This window comes from Salmo trutta, chromosome 40 (genome assembly GCF_901001165.1).
Source record: "Salmo trutta chromosome 40, fSalTru1.1, whole genome shotgun sequence".
Lineage (NCBI taxonomy): Eukaryota > Metazoa > Chordata > Actinopteri > Salmoniformes > Salmonidae > Salmo > Salmo trutta.
In genome coordinates, this window is record NC_042996.1 from 17,625,645 (window position 1) to 17,646,853 (window position 21,209).

General features: G+C 43.6%; 1 protein-coding gene across 2 annotated transcripts in view; it reads left to right on the forward strand.

Moving 5' to 3' along the window:
* The window catches only part of pde3a (phosphodiesterase 3A, cGMP-inhibited), a 79,899-nt gene that overhangs the window by 1,411 nt on the left and 57,279 nt on the right, over positions 1 to 21,209 (forward strand). The window lies entirely within an intron of this gene.

Sequence of the window (21,209 nt, forward strand, 5' to 3'; positions counted from 1 at the left end):
TAGGGCAAGGGAATGGCACAAAAATGTGCCCACAATTAACGCATTGTGCCCTAATGTATTATTATTATTATGATTGTGATTATTGTTATTATTATTAGGCCTATTATTATTACATTAGACAGGTCCTTCGAATTACTTTGCCGGATGTCTCAAAGCTCAGCTTCTTCTCCAACGCATATCCCTATAGGCTACTATATAGAACACGTGTGTTAACTTGTGCTGATTCTATCATGAGCACTTTATCTACGCTATTAAAGGGAAATACTCTCTGCGTGCACGTTCCCCTTTTCCTTTTCCCGTTCTATTTTAAAGTAGGCCACTGTTCAAATGGCAAGTATGTGTTTGTGCTTTTGATAAACAACTGTATGCCACTGTCCAGTGGTCAGTATGGTGTATATACTGTGTGTCCAGTCCCTCCATCTAGCGAAGGATTGCTTTGCCCTTCGGGTAGTAAGTCATACCAGGGTGGGGCACCTGAGACAGAGTCAGGTCTGATAACCAGCCCTCAAACTCGGCCTTTTGTTTGATCTGGCTAGGTGGCTGTGGGTCGGAGGAAAGGCTTTCACGTCAGCTCACACCTATTTTAAAAGGTTATCAGTAGTTAGAGACTGATATCAAACACATTTCCGCATCGTTTACTGTAATTGATGTGTTTTTATACGGTAGTTACCGGGAATTGCGTTCTACAGACCGGCTTGAATGTGGCTTAAATGGATAAGAAATTAATCTTAAATGTGAAGGTACACATTCTAGAGTAGCTTTTTATTGTATTCAAGTGCATTTACTGACCTTGCCCATTATTTTATTCATCCTCTGCTTTGTTTATTTTATGTCTAAGGACACTGTGTATCCTGAGAAGGGTTTCCTGTCTTTAAGAACAGATTTTATGCAATGTTGGACTTTTTTTTTTCTATCTCCTGATATGTTTTCTCATCTTTGAATTGCAATCCAAAGTTAGTACAGATGCTACATTTTAAATGCAGATGTACAGGTTTTGTGCATGGGGCTCCCCAAGTACACAGCCTTTATAAGCTTTACAACAGAGAAGACAAGCTGTACTGCTGGCAAAGTTTTGTATCCTCCTCAGCATGTATGATGTGTATGAACACATCCATGTGAAGCTGAGGTACTCTGGTATGTCAACCAGACCTGTGGGTAGTGTTCATAATGCATCATCTCAACCGTGATTTCTTCAACAAAGTGAATCAACAACGACTGATCTCTGTCATACGACAACCTTCACTCATAACTGTTAGATTTGTTGTCCCTGATCTTCAAGGGTGAACTTTCACAACAGCTCCTCCATACCTTCTCAGCAGTTACTACTGTGTTGCCTCCCATGGAAGTTACGCCCTCTAGTGATAGATTAGAATAAAACAAAAATGAAAAGGTATCCAAGTTGAGATAATATCCAAGCAGACGTTTTTGTGTTGGCAGAAGGCATGTCACACTATTAAAGATGGGATACTGGACACTCCAAAAGGTTTCAACTTTATTTGTCCCTGAGGGCAATTGTTTTTGCAGCAAAGGAGCATAAAAAACAACATTGAACGTATAAAATCCACATGGATAACCACAAGGATAGTGTACATTGTACTCTAGACTAGCACGCTGTCTAAAGTCTTAAATATAATTACTTATTTTTAAGTAAGAGGCCTAGCTGGCCCATATCTTCATACGGATGTTTATTGCAACGTGTTTAGGCCATGTGTTTTGGTGTTGACTGTTGAGGGACTTTGGGCACATCCCTTTTGAACTGTACATTGTGTTAGCGATGGGTCATCTGATCAAATCGTGTTCAATGATGCTGACCAACCTCACTAACAACACACAACGACACGAGGTCTGACAAATTGTCTCCCCTCTCTCAGAGTACTTGGTTACGGGAGCTTTGATACTCAAGAGGCCTTGCGATTGGTCAGGGTGAGTGCTGTGCGGAGCGGCAGGCCAGGCAGCATGTCCTGTCCTCCACAGGCGTTTCCTTGAAGTGAGTTGCGTAAGCCTCTTGAGAGAGAAGGCTAGTTACACCAGGAGAGGCTCGCTGGCTGGATCAAAACACGTCTGTCTGTAAAACAGGGCCTGATCGCCGGTCAGCAGAGTATGTCCTGTACAGTATGGGAAATTATCAAATGTCACCTATGATGGTAGGACATTATTCTGTATTCTCCATAGTGAATGGCTTTTTAGTGCAATACTAATGGAATAGGGTATAATTTTAGAAGCAGCCTTTTGTTTTTCCCAAGGATTTAAAAAAAAACTCATCTCGTTTTGTGTGTGCGTGTGTGCTTGCGTGTATGTGTGTGTGTTTGTGTCTAGCTCTCCTCTGGGTGCAGTTCTCGCTCAACTCAGAGAAGCATAGATTTTCATAAACCTGCCCTCCTGCAGTATTTATGAGCCAGCCTCTGCTGACTGCCTGCCAGAATGTGCTCTTGCTTTACATTGCAGCATCCAACAGTCCCAAGAAGTCCTCCACTGCTACTTCGAACTTTCCTGTCGCCATTGTTTTGCTCTCTGTAGCCATAATTTCATGTTTACAATGTGTTTATAGATGTGTAAGGTAGGCTTTATGAACATTCAGTTCTTAGTAAATCATTACCATCTGTATAATATAGCATGTATAGTTTGATGAAGACATTGCAATGTCAGATGAAACCGTTTCAGATAGATTACTGCTTCACAAATAGCTTTTTAATGAATTTCTGGGGGATTTCTCAGAACGTTAGAGCACTTCTAATGACATATCATGATATAAATCTCTTTTTAGACAGTGTGAGTAGCTCTGCGGTAGCGCTGCAGTGGACTAGCTAGCTGCAAAAATGGTTTGTATTTCAGCAGAGGCTTCTAGAGGGATATGATTCGAGGAAATAGCCTTTTGTAGTGAGTTTGGGGCTGATTCAATCCAAACTTTGGCTCAGCAATAGAGAAGTTGTAAATTGGACATTTAAAAAAGCCATTTTATATGAGATTAGTTTATGGCTTGATTCTCCTTCTCATTTTCCCTATCCACACACACACACAGAAGAGGACTGTATATTCTACAATGCCATACATTATAACAATGCTTCTGCTAAAATAGTTGAATGCTTGAAAAAGAGTTGGGAAATGGGGCTCCAATAGTCCAAACAGTTCTGAATTTTGTTCAATTTTCAAACTGTATATTATCTAATTATCAAACATCTTAATATTCTATGCCACAGCGAGAGAGAGAGTGAGAGAGGGAATGACAGAGAGAGAGAGAGAAAGAATGAGAAGGAGGGTGTGATTCAGTTAAATTTGAAGGAGAAAAGGGTGCAGCAAGAATCTATTTGAGGGAAACCCTATTCTCTCAATGACGCACATTCATTCCCACAGAGACCCGCCACATTACGCTCTGTGCCATAGATTCCTGAATTTCTGTGCCACTGATACAAGGTTAGTAGGCTGGACTATTCTATCTGCCCTCATAGGTTTAGACTATAGTCCCCAAAAGGGCCTGGATCATGTACAGATGTAGGATCTTAATTTGATCTCCCTGTTGCAGGAGAACTGCAATGTAAAGCTTGTAGTGTTTTTGAGGTTTAAAAAGGCTTCTGAAGTTTGTAATTCCCACTTTGAAATTTCAGACTTGATTTTCCCTTAAGAAAAATGTATCAACCCCTACAAAAATGTAGATTAATTATAATCCACATAATAATTCACATTTCCTGTTGCTGCAGGATTATTTTCATGCTGTAGCAAGCTGGCTCAAATTAAGATCCTACATCTGTACAAAAACAGATTAACTTGGAACCGGTTTGTACTTAACATAGTGGCTTGTTGTGTGTGTGTCGCAGCTAGGCCCCTCACTCACAACCAAAATGAGGTTGGCCGTGCCGAGCTTGTGTGTGTGCTTGTGTATGTTTTGAGCATATTCCTCTACATGTGGTACATTCACCTGTTTTCATCTTGTCGGAAGCAGAGAGGGTGTCATTTCCACCTGACGACGAGACATGCTGAATGTTGACTTTATTAGTCTGCCTAGCCCTCTCTGTTTAATTGAGCTTGTCTGTGTGTGAATGGACAGAGGGATCTTTTACGCACACTCACTCACCCACTCGCACGCACGCACACACAAGCTCAGCACGACCAACCTTGTTTTGGTTGTGAGTGAGAGGGGCCTAGCTGAGACTGTGAGAGGGTGTCCGAGGAATGTGTAGCTTCAGCTGGATGATGGGGCCGCTGGCTGCCAAACCTCATTCATTTAAAAAACCCAGTGTTGCACAGCGAACCGAGTCTCAAAGAACAGCACCACCAGTACATGGTCCTGAAGAGGAAGAGAGACGGAGAGGCTGAGCTAGGGAGGTATAGAGAGATGCAGGGGAAGAAGGGAGTGGGAGGGAGAAGCAAAGAGAGAGAGAGGGGGAGATGCAGAGAGGGCGAAAAGAGGGAGCGACAGAGGAAGATGTAGATTGATCGATAGAGAGGCAGGGGTAAAGGGTAGGAGAGGTAGAGAAAGAAAGACGGAGAGAAAGCGAAGAGAGCCGTGCCCTTATGTCACCAGGTGTGCAGCTGTAGCTCTTATGAAGAAAAAAAAATGAATGGACTGCCTCATTCAGGCCAGAGGTAGGTGGAGGAGAGAGGGAGGAATGGAGGGCAGAGAGCAAGTGAGGAAGAGAAGGATGGGGATGGAGAGTGGTGAAAGACGTAAGAGAGATGGAGAGAAATGAAGGAGGGAGAACAGTTTCCTGCCAAGTCTACCAAATATGGCAGTCGTAACAGGACAACAGCCTAGCTGGCCTGTGAAACCTCACCACTGTTATTATAAACACACCACAGCACCGCTCTGCTCACTAAAACACTAACAGACACCACGTTCAAATACTAACACACACTCACTCCAAACACTAAAACATTTCTACAGTTTCTGCCGTGCCTGCCAAGACAGTGTCTCCTATATAGACAATGGTTCTTTTCCATGTACTTGTTTTTTTCTATCCGGTACCTGAAGGTACATTAGGATTTGGGTTGTTTTCTCTTTCCATTCACTAGTGAAACATAGCAGATGCCTGTATAGTCTCACAGTAGCCTATGAAAAGCCAGTATTGTGTCGGGAGTTAGAGACCAGAGTAATCCCAAAGAGAAATTCTGCCTCCGGTTGTCACAGTCTGACTTATCCTCCTCATTAGGAGTTCATTATCAGACTCACGTCAACATCGCTCACATGTGAAACAGGAGAGATGGGATGTGTCTGTATGCTTGCCTGGGCAGCCAAGCATATGCTCCATGTATGTATTCATGCATGATTGTGAAGGCATGAATACATATGACTACATATGTGTGCGTCAGTACCATACTGGTTTGTCCACATACCGGTATGTGTGTGCCTATGCAAGGTGTGTGCACAGTGTGTACCCGCATGTGGATGTGTTTGTGTGTGCGTTTCTGAGAATTTGTGTGTCAGTGTGTACCAGCGAGAGAGAGAGAAAGCTTGAGCCCCAACTCTAGCTGACTAGCTGTAGGGCTGCTAAGCCCACTGCTGAGAGGCAGCTTGTTATTTTAACCTGGACTGGCCGCTGCCCAGCTCCCTTCTCCCCCGCTCCCTGCCCTCCTCCTCTCTCCCCTGCAACTCACTCCCTGCTCCCAACTTCCTACTCCCCTCACCCTGCTCCCGGCTAGCCTCTCCTCTCTCCCCCCAACGCGCTCTCCTCTCCCCTCTCCCCATATACAGAGTGGCTACCCTGCTGGCCAGCCATATGAGCCCCTGGTCCCAGACAAGGAGCGTACTGTTACCCACTCAATGGTGTGTTTTAGTTTGAAAATATGCCCAGGCAGATGGGGAGGGGGGGAAGAAAGCCAGCCTTTAACAGAAACCAGGTCTGTACATCTGTCTGTTTGTCCGTCTGAAAACGAGTGAGAGCCAGGGAGAGCGAGGGAGAGGCTAGAGAAAAAAAGGCTGAAGGATTTTGGTGCAGGGTTTGTTTTCTCTGAGTCTATTTTAATTAGAGAGAGAAGTGGGCTAAATGCTGCCGTGCAACACAGCACAATACAATGCCATGTTCAGGAGGAGAGACGTGGAGGAGTCTCATTCAGCATACGAGGAGGTGTACTGCTGCATGGTCAGATATTTTGTTGTTGAAAAAAGAGAATTTTATTAAAATAATTATGTAAAGGGTGTTTTTATCAGTTCATTGGAGAGAACAGACAGCCAATGTGATCAATTGTGTGAATTCGATTAATCATAAGTGTAATGAGAAAATCTGCTACATTTCTAGAAATGTCTACAATAGCGTCCTGTTATAAGAAATGGATGGCTCAATCCCCTGTAGCAGCAGCAGCATCGGAGAACTGTCCTTGAGGAGCCTTCCAGATGACCACAGTCATCATAAACCATGTATGAGTCCTCATAAACCATAGCTCCTGTCCACAGGTCACGTCACTGTGGTTGATTACCATGGCCTAGTTGAGCGTGCAGCGTTACTGGGTTCGGTGTGTGTGTGCGGGTGTGTTTGAGAGATGAGTGTTTATAAATGTTCATACTGTTTAACCAGGTCCTTGTTGTAAAATGGAATTATTTCTCAATGGCTTACCTGTCCAAGTAAAGGTTTGAAAAATTAACATTACAGATTGTTGTGGCTTCGGAATAAAATCTCATACATTTGAGCTTTCTGTGGACCAAGAGGGTTCCAGGCTAGCCCTCTGAGTCGCCCAATGCTTCTGCGCTGTCATCAGTCTGCTGGGCTGCAGTGTTTGCCCTCCCTGCCCCCTGCCTCCCTCCCAGCCTCCTCCAAGGCTCCACAATGCCTGGTGCTGTGGTTGTCTATCAGATAATTGCCAGCGTAATTGCATCACATGCAGCTGGTAGTGTTTTTCACTTCTATTACTCTCCTTGCTTGTGTAATGCTGCTTTTACGCACAACACAATGGAGACGTGCGCAATGCAGTCTGTTCCTGGAGCCAAAGAGAGCCTGCTGCTAGGTTACACTAGGTCGGATCAGATCTTTATCCTGAGAAATGGGTCTGGGATTGGATAGGGACAGTAGGCTACTTGCCTGTTTCTGCTTAAGCCAAGAAGTTGTTGTCTTGTTTTGGCAAGGCAACAATGTACTAGTGTTGGATGCAGATGTCTTGGAACTGTTAATGAGTCATCAGTTAGCTCAGCTTAGTATATAGACGAAGGGATATTGCGCAGATGCATCATGTTAAAAACATTGAATAGTATATAGGTCAACTTTTTGATGTATTCTTAACGGAAGCTGTTTTGGACCTGGATATCTTGGGTTCTAACTATTTATGTAGAAGCAAAAGGATGTACAGTGCATTTGAAAAATATTCAGACCCCTTGACTTTTTCCACATTTTGCTACATTACAGCCTTATTCTAAAACTGATTAAATAGTTATTTTCCCTCATCAATCTATACACAATACCCCATAATGACAAAGCAAAAACATGTTTGAAGAAATTTTTGCTAATTTATAAAGCTGAAATATCACATTACATTAGCATTCAGACCCTTTACTCAGTACTTTGTTGAAGTACCTTTGGCAGCGATTACAGACTTGAGTCTTCTTGGGTATGACGCCACAAGCTTGATACACCTTTTTTGGGGGAGTTTGTCCCATTCTTCTCTGCAGATCCTCTCAAGCTTTGAAAGGTTGGATGGGGAGAGTCGCTGCACAGCTATTTTCAGGTCTCTCCAGAGAGGTTCAATTGGGTTCAAGTCTGGGCTCTGGCTGGGGCACTAAAGGACATTCAGAGACTTGTCCCAAAGCCACTCCTGCGTTATCTCGGCTGTGTGCTTAGTGTCGTTGTCCTGTTGGAAGGTGAATCGTCATCTCAATCTGAGGTCCTGAGCGCTCTGCAGCAGTCTTTCATCAAGGATCTCTCAGTACTTTACTCCGTTCATCTTTCCCTCACCCTGACTAGTCTCCCAGTTACTGGCACTGAAAAACATCCCCACAGCATGATGCGGCCACCACCATGCTTCACTGTAGGGATGGTGCCAGATTTCTTCCAGATGTGACGCTTGGCATTCAGGCCAAAGAGTTCAATCTTGGTTTCATCAGACCAGAGAATCTTGTTTCTCATGTCTGAGAGTCTTTAGGTACCTTTTAGAAAACTCCAAGCGGGCTGTCATGTGCCTTTTATTGAGGAGTGGCTTCTGTCTGGCCACTCTACCATAAAGGCCTGATTGGTTGAGTGCTACAGAGATGCTTGTCCTTCTGGAAGGTTCTCTTATCTCCACAGAGGAACTCTGGAGCTCTGTCAGAGTGACCATCGGGTTCTTGGTCACCTCCCTGACCAAGGCCCTTCTCCCCTGATTGCTTAGTTTGGCCGGGCGGCCAGTTCTAGGAAGAGTCTTGGTGGTTCCAAACTTCTTCCATTTAAGAATGATGGAGGCCACTGTGTTCTTGGGGACCTTCAATGCTGCAGAACGTTTTTGGTACCCTTCTCCAGATCTGTGCCTAGACACAATCCTGTCTCTGAGCTAAATGGACTTTTCCTTCGACCTCATGGCTTGGTTTTTGCTCTGACCTCCTCTGTCAACTGTGGGACCTTATATTGACAGGTGTGTTCCTTTCCAAATCATGTCCAATCAATAGAATTTTCCACAGGTGGACTCCAATGAAGATGTAGAAATATCTCAAGGATGATCATTAAATATATATATTTTTTATCCATTTTAAAATAAAGCTGTAATGTAATAAAATGTGGAAAAGGGGAAGGAGTCTGAATACTTTCCGAATGCCTTCAGAATAGAGGTCGACCGATTAATCAGCATGGCCGATTATTTAGGACCGATTTCAAGTTTTCATAACAGTGGGTAATCGGCATTTTTAGATGCCGATTATGGCCGATTACATTGCAATCCACAAGGAGACTGCGTGGCAGGCTGAACACCTGTTACGCGAGTGCAGCAAGGAGCCACGGTAAGTTGCTAGCTGGCATTAAACTTATCTTATAAAAAACTATCAAACTTCACATAATCACTAGTTAACTACACATGGTTGATGATATTACTAGTTTAACTAGCTTGTCCTACGTTGCATATAATCAGTGCGGTGCCTGTTAATTTATCATCGAATCACAGCCTACTTCGCCAAACGGGTGATGATTTTATAAAAGCGCATTCATGAAAAAAGTACTATTGTTGCACCAATGTACCTAACCATAAACATCAATGCCTTTCTTAAAATTAATACACAACTATATTTTTTTAAACCTGGATTTTTAGTTAAATGAAATTCATGTTAGCAGGCAATATTAAGTAGGGAAATTGTGTCACTTCTCTTGCGTTCACTGCAAGCAGAATCAGGGTATATGCAGCAGTTTGGGCCGCCTGGCTCGTTGCGAACTGTGTGAAGACCATTTCTTCCTATCGAAGACTGTAATTAATTTGACAGAATTTGACATAATTATGACATAACATTGAATGTTGTGCAATGTAACAGCAATATTTAGACTTCGGTTCCATATTTCACTGAAAGAATAAACATTTTGTTTTCGAAATGAGAGTTTCCGGGTTTGACCATATTAATGACCTAAGGCTCGTATTTCTGTGTGTTTATTATTTTATAATTAAGTCTATGATTTGATAGAGCAGTCTGAGCGGTGGTAGTCAGCAGCAGGCTCGTAAGCATTCATTCAAACAGCACTTTCCTGCGTTTGCCAGCAGCTCTTCGCAATGCTTGAAGCACAGCGCTGTTTATGACTTCAAGCCTATCAACTCCCGAGATTAGGCTGGCAATACTATAGTGCCTATAAGAACATCCGATAGTCAAAGGTATATGAAATACAAATGGTATAGAGAGAAATAGTCCTATAATTCCTATAATAACTACAACCTAAAACTTCTTAACTGGGAATATTGAAGACTCATGTTAAAAGGAACGACCAGCTTTCATATGTTCTCATGTTCTGAGCAAGGAACTTAAACGTTAGCTTTCTTACATGGCACATATTGCACTTTTACTTTCTTCTCCAACACTGTGTTTTTGCATTATTTAAACCAAATTGAACATGTTTCATTATTTATTTGAGACTAAATTGATTTTATTGATGTATTATATTAAGTAAAAAGAAAAGTGTTCATTCAGTATTGTTGTAATTGTCATTATTACAAATATATAAATAAAAATTGGATGATTTAATTGGTATCGGTTTTTTTTGGTCCTCCAATAATCAGTATCGGTATCGGCGTTGAAAAATCACAACCAGTCGACCTCTACTTCAGAAAGTGTTCATACCCCTTGACTTATTCTTGTATTGAAAATTAAATACCGAAATATTTAATTAGATCACTTTTGGCAGTGATTACAGTTGTGAGTCTTTCTGGGTAAGACTAAGAGCTTTGCACACCTGGATTGCACAATATTTGCACATTATTCTATTAAAAGCTCTGTCAAGTTGGTTGTGGATCATTGCTAGACAGCCAATTTCAAGTCTTGCCATAGATTTTCAGGCCAATTTAAGTCAAAACTATAACTAGGCCACTCAGGATCATTCAATGTCGTCTTGGTAAGCGACTCCAGTGTATATTTAGCCTTGTGTTTTAGGTTATTGTCCTGCTGAAGGGGAATTCATCTCCCAGTGTCTGGTTGAAAGCAGACTGAACCAGGTTTTCCTCTAGGATTTTGCTTCTGCTTAGCTCTATTCCGTTTCTTTTTATCCTAAAAAACTCCCTAGTCTTTTCCAATGACAAATATACCCATAACATGATGCAGCCACCACCATGCTTGAAAATATGAAGAGTGGTACTCAGTGATGTGTTGTGTTGGATTTGCCCCAAACATAGCGCTTTGTATTCAGGACATAAAGTTAATTTCTTTGCCACATTCTTTGCAGTTTTACTTTAGTGCCTTATTGCAAACAAGATGCATGTTTTGGAATATTTTAAATCTATACAGGCTTCTTTCTTTTCACTCTGTCATTTAGGTTAGTATTGTAGAGTAACTACAATGTTTTTGACCCATTCTCCTATCACAGCCATTCAATTCTGTAACTGTTTTAAAGTCACCATTGGCCTCATGGTGAAATCCCTGAGTGGTTTCCTTCCTCTCTGGCAAGTGAGTTAGGAAGGACGCCTGTATCGTTGTAGTGACTGGGTGTATTGATACACCATCCAAAGTGTAATTAATAACTTCACCATGCTCAAAGGGATATTCAATGTCTGCTTTTATTATTTTTAACCTATCTACTAATAGTATAAATACTGTACAATTGAATATCACTCTAGGTTGCATGTTTACATTCTAAGTGTATGTGATTGCCATGGAATGTTTGCTTTCAACATGGTATGCTGTGTGGCTCAGTTGGTAGAGCATTGGTAGAGCATGGTGTTTGCCACGCCAGGGTTGTGGGTTCGATTCCCACGGGGGACCAGTACGGGGAAGAAAAAAAAAAGTATGAAATGTATGCATTCACTACTGTAAGTCGCTCTGGATAAGAGCCTCTGCTAAATGACTAAAATGTAAATGTATTAGGTGCCCTTCTTTGTGATGCATTGGAAAACCTCCCTGTTCTTTGCGGTTGAATCTGTGTTTTAAATTCACTGCTCGACTGAGGGAACTTACAGATAATTGTATGTGTTGGGTACAGAGATCAGGTAGTCAGAGTCATATTATTGCACACAGAGTGAGTCCATGCGTCTTATTATGTGACTTATTAAGCACATTTTTACTCCTGAACTTATTTAGGCTTGCCATAACAAATGGGTTGAATACTTATTGACTCAAGACATTTCAGCGTTACATTTTTTATTAATTTATGAAAATGTCTAAAAGCATACTGTAATTCCATTTTGACATTTTGGGGTATGCCAGTGACACAAAATCTCAATTTAATCAATTTTAAATGCAGGCTTTTCCACAACAAAATGTGGAAAAAGTTAAGTGTGTGAACACTTTCTGAAGGCACTATATGTTTTGTATGCAAGGCCTGAAATGCACAGAGTAAAGTAGAGAAAGCACTAAGACAGTGGGTGTTCTCTCTGCCCTATCCCTCAGCCAGCCTGCCAGACTTGCTCTGTTCTATGTGTTGTTTGAGAAGTAGTTATTCCCTGGTATTTGAGTGGTAATTTTGTGTACACAAGGCAAGGTATTCTGAGCACAGACGTATGCAGGGACTGAGTATAGGGACCGAAGGCGCTTGAAGATGACATCATCATGCTGGTGAACATTAGGCCTTTTTTATTTGTTTGTTTTTCTTTGCCGACACACTGCATTTTCTCCGATTTTTCATGTGCTGGATGCGTTTTATGTGGCCATAGGGATAAACAGGATTTTTTTTTAAATATTTTTTTGTCCGGTTCACAACCAGAGTAGCTATCTTGTCGGTTGTTTTGTGGTAGAGGACGGAGGGTGCGTTGTATCCTCAGGTGTGTCCCAGCTGCCACACACACACACCTCCACCCCCCTTGAATTACTTCCAGAAGGCCTAATGGGTTCCAGAGCAGGGAGAGTCGCCTTAAAACCCTGGCCAGATGAATGCTCTGTAATAACAATTGTGTGTGTGTGTGTGTGTGTGTGTGTGTGTGTGTGTGTGTGTGTGTGAGAGAGATGGTTGACTGGTGGCTCGTTACCTCACAGCTGCTTGGCTGATGACGCTGTGCAGAATTTGCTTATAAATGCAAAATAACACAAACTTGGGACAACACAGCATTGTATTTGTGTGTATCACAGAGAGCGTGTGTGTGTGTGTAGTGTACTGTATGAACAGTAAACACTTTACAAGTGTGTTACATGTGACAGAGGGAGCTTGCGAGTGCGGCTAGGGGTGTGAAAAGGGAAGTGGGAATGTGACATTTTGTGAAGGGAGGTGTTGCTGTTCCAAGTCCCTGAGCTGGAGAGATCCACAGAACCCCATCCTACTCCTCTTTCTCCTCCTCCTTTCTCTAAGGTGCCGATGACACTTCCATGACACTAAGGTACAGTACCTGTTATCTGAGCAGCAAGAGGTCTCTGGCAGTGACACATTAGGACATAGGGTAACGTGTTAACTGTAGTGGCACAGGGAGATGGGGACTGATATGAAGCTCCAACATCTGTCCCCCATGCCTTCAACCAGCGCAGGAAAGGTCCTGTACAAACCCATACAAACTGCACTGGTCATTACATAAGACCCAATGTCCACTGTCCTGTCCCTCTACATCTCACTCTGCATGCTTAGATGTAGATGTGTGTGTCTCTCTCTCTCTCTCTCTCTCTCTCTCTCTCAATTGAAAGTGTTGTTGGGGAAGTAGTTATTCCCTGGTATTTGGGTGGTAATCTCTCTCTAACTCATTCCATCTTAGTCTCCCTTGCCCCCCAGTCTCTTTCCTCTTCTCCCTCCCTCTTTCTCTGTCCTTTATCTCTCTCTCAGTCCATCTTTCAGAGGACAGATGCCGGCGGCGGCATGGCGTCCTCAGCTGCCATCACACACTGTTATGTAAGGCAGATCTCTGTGTGTGTGTGTGTGTGTGCGTGCGTGCGTGCGTGCGTCTGTGATGGAACGGGCCATCATGTGGGGCTGGGGTGGAGGATGGTAACTGAAAGATGGTTGGTTGTGTTTACATATACACTATTTATACTCATGCTTCTTAAAGTACTGAAAGTCCATGTCCTAGGCCCGTAACTTTGTTCACGGTCCCTCCCTGGCACCCCCACAGGAGACCCACATAGTCGGCAGATCCATCCGCCTGACATGTGCTACGTGCTTTAGCTACCTTCTTCATCTGTGCTTTAGCTATTTGCAAAAGCATTTATCCACGCTTTATCCATAAATCCTATCTACAAGGTTTATCCTGTAGTCTACTTTATTACCACTTCTGATCTTATCAGAAAGGGTGATCTGATGATGCAAATATATGCTGTCAATAAAACCTAGTTAGTCAAAACATTGGGCTAATCCAATCAGTCAGTAGGTCCCCGGGCCTGGGAGGGCTCATCGTAGGGCATGTACTGGAGAGTTGGCTTTGATCCCATCGTCCCATCTGCAGGGAGGATGTTCAGCCACAACATTCAATGCCTCTCAAATTGGTTTGGATGAAATCGTTTTCTAAAACTTATTGTGTCTGTCTGATGTAAGCTTTGTCCGTTAGATGAGGAAGTTCACTGGTCTGGTCTGCTGTTAGACTCAATTGCTCAGTAAAAGCTGTGTTACCATACTCTCTAAATAATGAAGGGGCCATAAAGAGCATCGTTCTCTCAGAAACAAAGAGAAAGCTCTTTTCATCCTTTGAACATTGTGACAAGTAAAAGGGGGACATTTGCTCTTTGCAGCTGTTGGTTTATGTTTCATGTCCAGCTCCAAGGCAGAACACACACACACACACACACACACACACACACACACACACACACACACACACACACACACACACACCCCTCTCGTCCTTCCCTCGTTTTCTGCCCATCTGACATTTCAAACAGACGTGCAGAAGAGCGTACAAGGCAGGCGGGGGGGGGGGGGGGGGGGCAACGGGAGGGCTGGCCTGGTCAAATAAACACAGGAGCAGTGACGCTAGTAATCCCTACCAGACCTGCAAAACACACCCTGTGTGCGTGCGTGCGTGTGTGTGTGTGTGTGTGTGTGCGTGCGTGTGTGTGTTCATGGCTTAAGTCATGATCGACATATGCACCCAGGAGCTGTGTCCTGCCTCCATGGGTGAACAGTGGTCACAGAGGTTGTGTCAGGTTGGATAACCAGCTGTAGTTAACCACTGCCTTTAACCCTGTATGTCAAGCATAGCGTGCGCATCACTAAGGGAAGCAAAACAAGGTGGTTCAAAACGCACCTCTCTGTGGTGGGCTATCATACTGGAGCAAATCCTAGCTTGACGTGTGCACAGATGTTTGAGGATATTTAGGTGATCACTTGGGCCCACAGGGCTGGCGTTCCACTGGGGTTGACTCGTGGTTGTTATGGTTGTCTGTGTGGTTGGAGTTTACGTTCTGCTAATGTTGAACACTGAACACTGACAAGCGTCAAACCCTCACCCAATCCAACAAGCAACACACGTCCCACGTTCTTTATCCTTAGTTACCTCTCTCTGAACTCCTCTCTCTTCTCTCCATCTCGCCATCTCTCCGTCTCTCTCTCCGTCTTTGTCATCTCGTTTGTCTCTCCATCTCCTCTTCTCTTTTTTTACGCTGCTGTTTTTGTGGCTGTGGGAAGACATTGTGAGAGGCAAGGAGCGTCATCGTTAGTGCTCATCTGTGGAACAGACCAGGGGACAGACCACGGCTCTGACGTCTGTACGGGCCATTAGGAGGGGAACACACACAGAACACACACACCATGCGCTTCCTCTCTCACACACACAGAACACACAAACACACACATAAACACACACACACACTCGTCAGGATCATGTGGTTAGCTGTGCTGTTTGGCACCGTGGGGCCTGTTACTGTCTGTGTTTATGTCAGTGTGGTCCTGCAGGCATGATGTCTCTTCCGTCCATTCACCGTCCATTCACTCTTCCCTGCAGCCATCCATTCCCTCCCAATTCCTCTCTTTCTCTCCCCTTTTCTCTCCTTCTCTCTTTCTCCCATCTCTCTTCCTATCTATTTCTCCCTTCTCTCTCATTCTCTCTCTCCCTCGATCCCCCTCTCTTTGTCTATCCAACCCCTCTCTCTGTCTCTCTGTCTCTCTCCCCCCTCCCCCTCTCCCCTCTCCCTCTCTCCAGTCTCATTCAGGGCAGAAGCCCTTCTTATATTGGATTATGTTGTTGTGATGGGCGTTGGGGCGTCTGGTGGTGGTATTACTCGGAAGCAAAGGATTAGGAAAGTTCAGTTTTCTTAGAAAAGCTGTTTTTATCAGGGGTTGGAACCGGTTCAGGGAACAGAACTTAAAAACCTGAAAGAAGGTTGTTTTTCAAGGAACAGAATCAGAACCGGAAAAGTGATCTACAGTGCATTCGGAAAGTATTCAGACCACTTGACTTTTGCACATTTTGTTGCGTTACAGCCTTATTCTAAAATGTATGAAATAGTTTTTTTCCCCTCATCAATTGACACACAATACCCCATAATGACAAAGCGAAAACAGGTTTTTAGAATTTTTTGCTAATTTATTAAACAGAAAGAACTTATTTACATAGGTATTCAGACCCTTTGCTATGAGACTCGAAATTGAGCTCAGGTGCATCCTGTTTCCATTGATCATCATTGAAATGTTTCTAAAACTTGATTGGAGTCCACCTGTGGTAAATTCAATTGATTGGACATGATTTGGAAAGGTACACACCTGTCTATATGAGGTCCCACAGTTGACAGTGCATGTCAGAGCAAAAACCAAGCCATGAGGTCGAAGGAAAAGGCACATGACAGACCGCTTGGAGTTTGCCAAAAGGCACCTAAAGACTCTCAGATCATGAGAAACAAGATACTCTGGTCTGATGAAACCAAGATTAAACTCTTTGGTCTGAATGCCAAGCGTCACATCTGGAGGAAACCTGTCACCATCTCTACGGTGAAGCATGGTGGTGGCAGCATCATGCATTGGGGATGTTTTTGAGCTGCAGGGACTTGGAGGCTACTCAAATCAAATCCAATTTTATTTGTCACATGCGCCGAATGCAACAGGTGTAAACCTTACAGTGAAATGCTTACTTACAAGCCCTTAACCAATAATGCAGTTTTAAGAAAAAATAAGTGTTAAATAAAAAATAAATGAAAAATTATAATAATTAAAGAGCAGCATTAAAGTAACAGTAGCGAGGCTATATTCAGGGGGTACCGGTACAGAGTCAATGTGTGGGGGCATAGGTTAGTCGAGGTAATTTGAGGTAATATGTATATGTAGGTAGAGTTAAAGTGACTATGCATAGATAATAAACAGAAAGTAGCAGTGTAAAAGAGGGGGGGGACAATGCAAATAGTCTGGGTAGCCATTTGATTAGCTGTTCACGAGTCTTGTGGCTTGGGGTTAGAAGCTGTTAAGAAGCCTTTTGGACCAAGACTTGGCACTCCGGTACCGCTTGCTGTGCGGTAGCAGAGAGAACAGTTTATGACTAGGGTGGCTGGAGTCTTAGACAATTTCTAGGGCCGTCCTCTGACAACTCCTGGGATAGAGGTCCTGGATGGCAGGAAGCTTGGCCCCAGTGATGTACTGGGCTGTACGCACTACCCTCTGTAGTGCCTTGCGGTCAGAGGCTGAGCAGTTGCCATACCAGACAGTGATGCAACCAGTCAGGATGCTCTCGATGGTGCAGCTGTATAACATTTTGAGGATCTGAGGACCCATGCCAAATCTTTTTCAGTCTCCTGAGGGGGAATAGGCTTTGTCGTGCCCTCTTCACAACTTTCTTGGTGTGTTTGGACCATGTTAGATTATTGGTGATGTGGACACCAAGGAACTTGAAGCTCTCAACCTGCTCCACTACAGCCCTGTCGATGAGAATGGGGGAGTGCTCGGTTCTCCTTTTCTTGTGGTCCACAATCATCTCCTTTGCTCCTTGCTCGTACATGCTTTTTCAGTTAGGCCCACAAATTTTCTATGGGATTGAGGTCAGGGCGCTGTGATGGCCACTCCAATACCTTGACTTTGTTGTCCTTAATCCATTTTGCCACAACTTTGGAAGTATGCTTGTGGTCATTGTCCATTTGAAGACCCATTTGCGACCAAGCTTTAACTTCCTGACTGATGTCTTGAGATGTTGCTTCAATATATCCACATAATTTCCCATCCTCATGATGCCATCTATTTTGTGAAGTGCGCCTGTCCCTCCTGCAGCAAAGCACCCCCACAACATGATGCTGCCACCCCCGTGCTTCATGGTTGGGATGGTGTCCTTCGGCTTGCAAGCCTCCCCCTTTTTTCTCCAAACATAACGATGGTCATTATGGGCAAACAGTTCTATTTTTGTATCATCAGACCAGAGGACATTTCTCCAAAAAGTCCGATCTTTGTCCCCATGTGCAGTTGCAAACCGTAGTCTGGCTTTTTTATGGTGGTTTTGGAGCAGTGGCTTCTTCCTTGCTGAGCGGCCTTTCAGGTTATGTCGATATAGGACTCGTTTTACTGTGGATATAGATACTTTTGTAACTGTTTCCTCCAGCATCTTCACAAGGTTATTTGCTGTTGTTCTGGGATTGATTTGCACTTTTCTCACTAAAGTACGTTCATCTGACGGCTGCGTGGTCCCATGGTGTTTATACTTGCGTACCATTGTTTGTACAGATGAACGTAGTAGCTTCAGGTGTTTGGAAATTGCTCCCAAGGATGAACCAGACTTGTGGAGGTCTACCATTTTTTTCTGAGGTCTTGGCTGATTTCTTTTGATTTTCCCATGATGTCAAGCAGTTTCAAGGTAGGCCTTGAAATACATCCACAGGCACATCTCCAATTGACTCAAATTATGTAAATTAGCCTATCAGAAGCTTCTAAAACCATGACATCATTTTCTGGAATTTTCCAAGCTGTTTAAAGGTACAGTCAAGTTAGTGTATGTAAACTTCTGACCCACTGGAATTGTGATACAGTGAATTATAAGTGAAATAATCTGTCTGTAAACAATTGTTGTAAAAATTACTTGTGCCATGAACAAAGTAGATGTCCCAACCGACTTGCCAAAACTATAGACATTTGTGAAGTGGTTGAAAAACAAGTTTTAATGACTCCAACTTAAGTGTATGTAAACTTCCGACTTCAACTGTATGTAAAATATATAGGAAAATGAATCTTCTTCCCCACTTGAGCTCATGATGTGGTTACACTTTTACCCAGTTTTTTATGTACTCTGTATACAGGTCTCCTCAAATCTTTTCACCAACATGTCTCTTGTGGTTGTGCTGTTCTTGTGCCCCCTGAGGACAACTCTCTGACTCTGAAGTCGAAGCGCTGAGTTGTAACACTCAACAAACAGGTCCCTGGGGGACAAAGACAGGCAGCGTCTATGGTCTCAGCACCACAACACAGAACCTCCATTAGTGCCATTAGAGCCAACCCAGCAGGGGTCACACAGACACACACACGCACACGCACACCACACCGCACACGCACACACACACCACACCCACACACACACACACACACACGGAGTCACAGTCTAGACTCTAGAGGCAGAGAGATAAGTATAGTGTGTTTTGTCCAGTAGGGTGATGGTGATGATGGAGTTTCCTGCTGTGTTGACATGTGGAGAAAGCCTCCTTGGGTTGGCTGATCACTGGTTGATCCATGGTCACAGCAGGGAGCGAGAGCAGGGATAGACCCGTAATGGCATCTAGAGAGAGAAAGTACTAGTACATGGAGAGGTCCAGGAGAGCCGTAATGGTGGTCAGGGAAATCAGTGTACACCTGAACCAGATTACCCGGGTCCCGACCGGGATATGTTCCGAAATTCTGTTGTTGACCCTCGGTGCCGGGTCGGATCTGATTTGTTTGTCTTGGGTCTGATTTGCCGGTAAGGACCCATACACACCCGAACGCGACTCATGCTGCTGCTCAGGCTTTTCACGAGAGTACTGCGTGTAGCTTGTTGTTGTCAGCCAATCACGAGTCATCAAAGCGCCACTATCCTCTGGCTCTGTGTGTGTCATGGCAAGCAAGTTAGATCAATAGAAGATGGAATTAAAATGAGGGAATTAAAAGTTAAATGATAAGTATGTTTCAACCACAAAGAGCCAACAAGTAGGCTGATAATACTCTATGGAGTTGTTGTAATTGTGTAGGACGGGGGAAAGTGCAGCATATGTAGCCTCAATTAGCCAATCCAGCTACAGTAACTTAACTAGCTTATCTTTTCAGTTTGTTACAGTCAATATTTAACCGTTATTTAACCAGCCAAGTCAGTTAAGAAAAAAAATCTTATTTACAATGACAGCCTACCGGGAAACAGTGGGTTAACTGCCTTGTTCAGGGGCAAAACGACAGATTTTTACCTTGTCAGTTCGGGGATTCAATCCAGCAACCTTTCAGTTACTTTCCGAACGCTCTAACCACTAGGCTACCTGACACCTCTATTGGTACTATGTTATCAGATTGGATGATAAATAGCCTAGCAGGAGGTCAGGAGATGTCATCAAAACCAGCCACTAGGGGCAACAAGGAGCACTATTACCATCAAGCAGGGTTGAGCTTTGCTAAGGTGTCGTGGACGGGAATGGTGGATGGGCGTAAGCTGCAAGCTCCGATGGTTGCATGTTCAATTCCAGTGCTAGGCACTCATTTTATATATGTTTTTTAACCCTATCTCAAACTTTAACCCTTAACTTGACCATTCAGAACTAGTGCCTAAATTTAACCTTAGAAATGTGACTTTTATGCAGAATGGTTTGGATGTCTGATTCTGCGGTAAGACTGTGAAAGCTTGTTGCTCTCCCTCCTCCCCGATGCCTGCATCTTGCGCCACTCACACACACCACATGTCCCCTCCCCTGAATTCTGCTAGAGCTCCTGTTTCCCTCTCCCTCTGCTTTTGCATTAACAGCTTCAGTTAATAAGGTAGCTCAAAAAAAAAACTTTTCTGCTGCTTCCCTCACTCGGATAGGACCCGACCCGGTCTTTACAGGGCCGGGTCTGGTTGTCCTCTGGTCCGTTCGGATCGGGTTTCCATATTTTTTTGAAAGTATTTATTCAGGTAGGGTCCGGAGAGGAAAGTGCTGGGTCCATTTCGTAATGGGTCCAACTTTTTGGATCCGAGAAGACCTCTAATGTACACACAGTTTCTAGGAAGCCTGAACACTTTCCATGAATGGCTTGGGCTGCTTGACCTTCTGGATGCTCACCCACTGTCTGAGTGAAAGCATATTAGCAGAGATGATTATATGCCTGTTGTTTCATCCATGTAACAATGATCTAATCGTTTAATCTAGTGTATCATTCTATTCTCCATCTCTCAGACCAGTATGCTGCTATGATAATAATAATTTGGTGGGTGCTTATATTTGTCCTATTTCACGTGGAAATTGGAAATGTTGTTTTCATATCCCAACTCTCCCTGAGACACCCTTGGAGAGTGGGGTCATGGCCGGGGTCAACCATTATTAATGGCGACCCTGGAGCAATTAAGGTTAAGTGCCTTGCTCAAGGGCACATAGACAGAATTTCCACCTTGTTAGCTTGGGGATTCAAACTAGCGACCTTTCGGTTATTGGCCCAACACTCTAACCACTAGGTTATAAACACTGTCATCTGTCATATGAAACATGGATTGGTCATTGTTTTATGAATACAGTTTTCCAATGCAGCCACAGCATGAGATGTGTGTACAGTACGACCATGAACACTGCACAGTGATTGTACAGAAATTCTGTTTAGATTAGTTGTGTG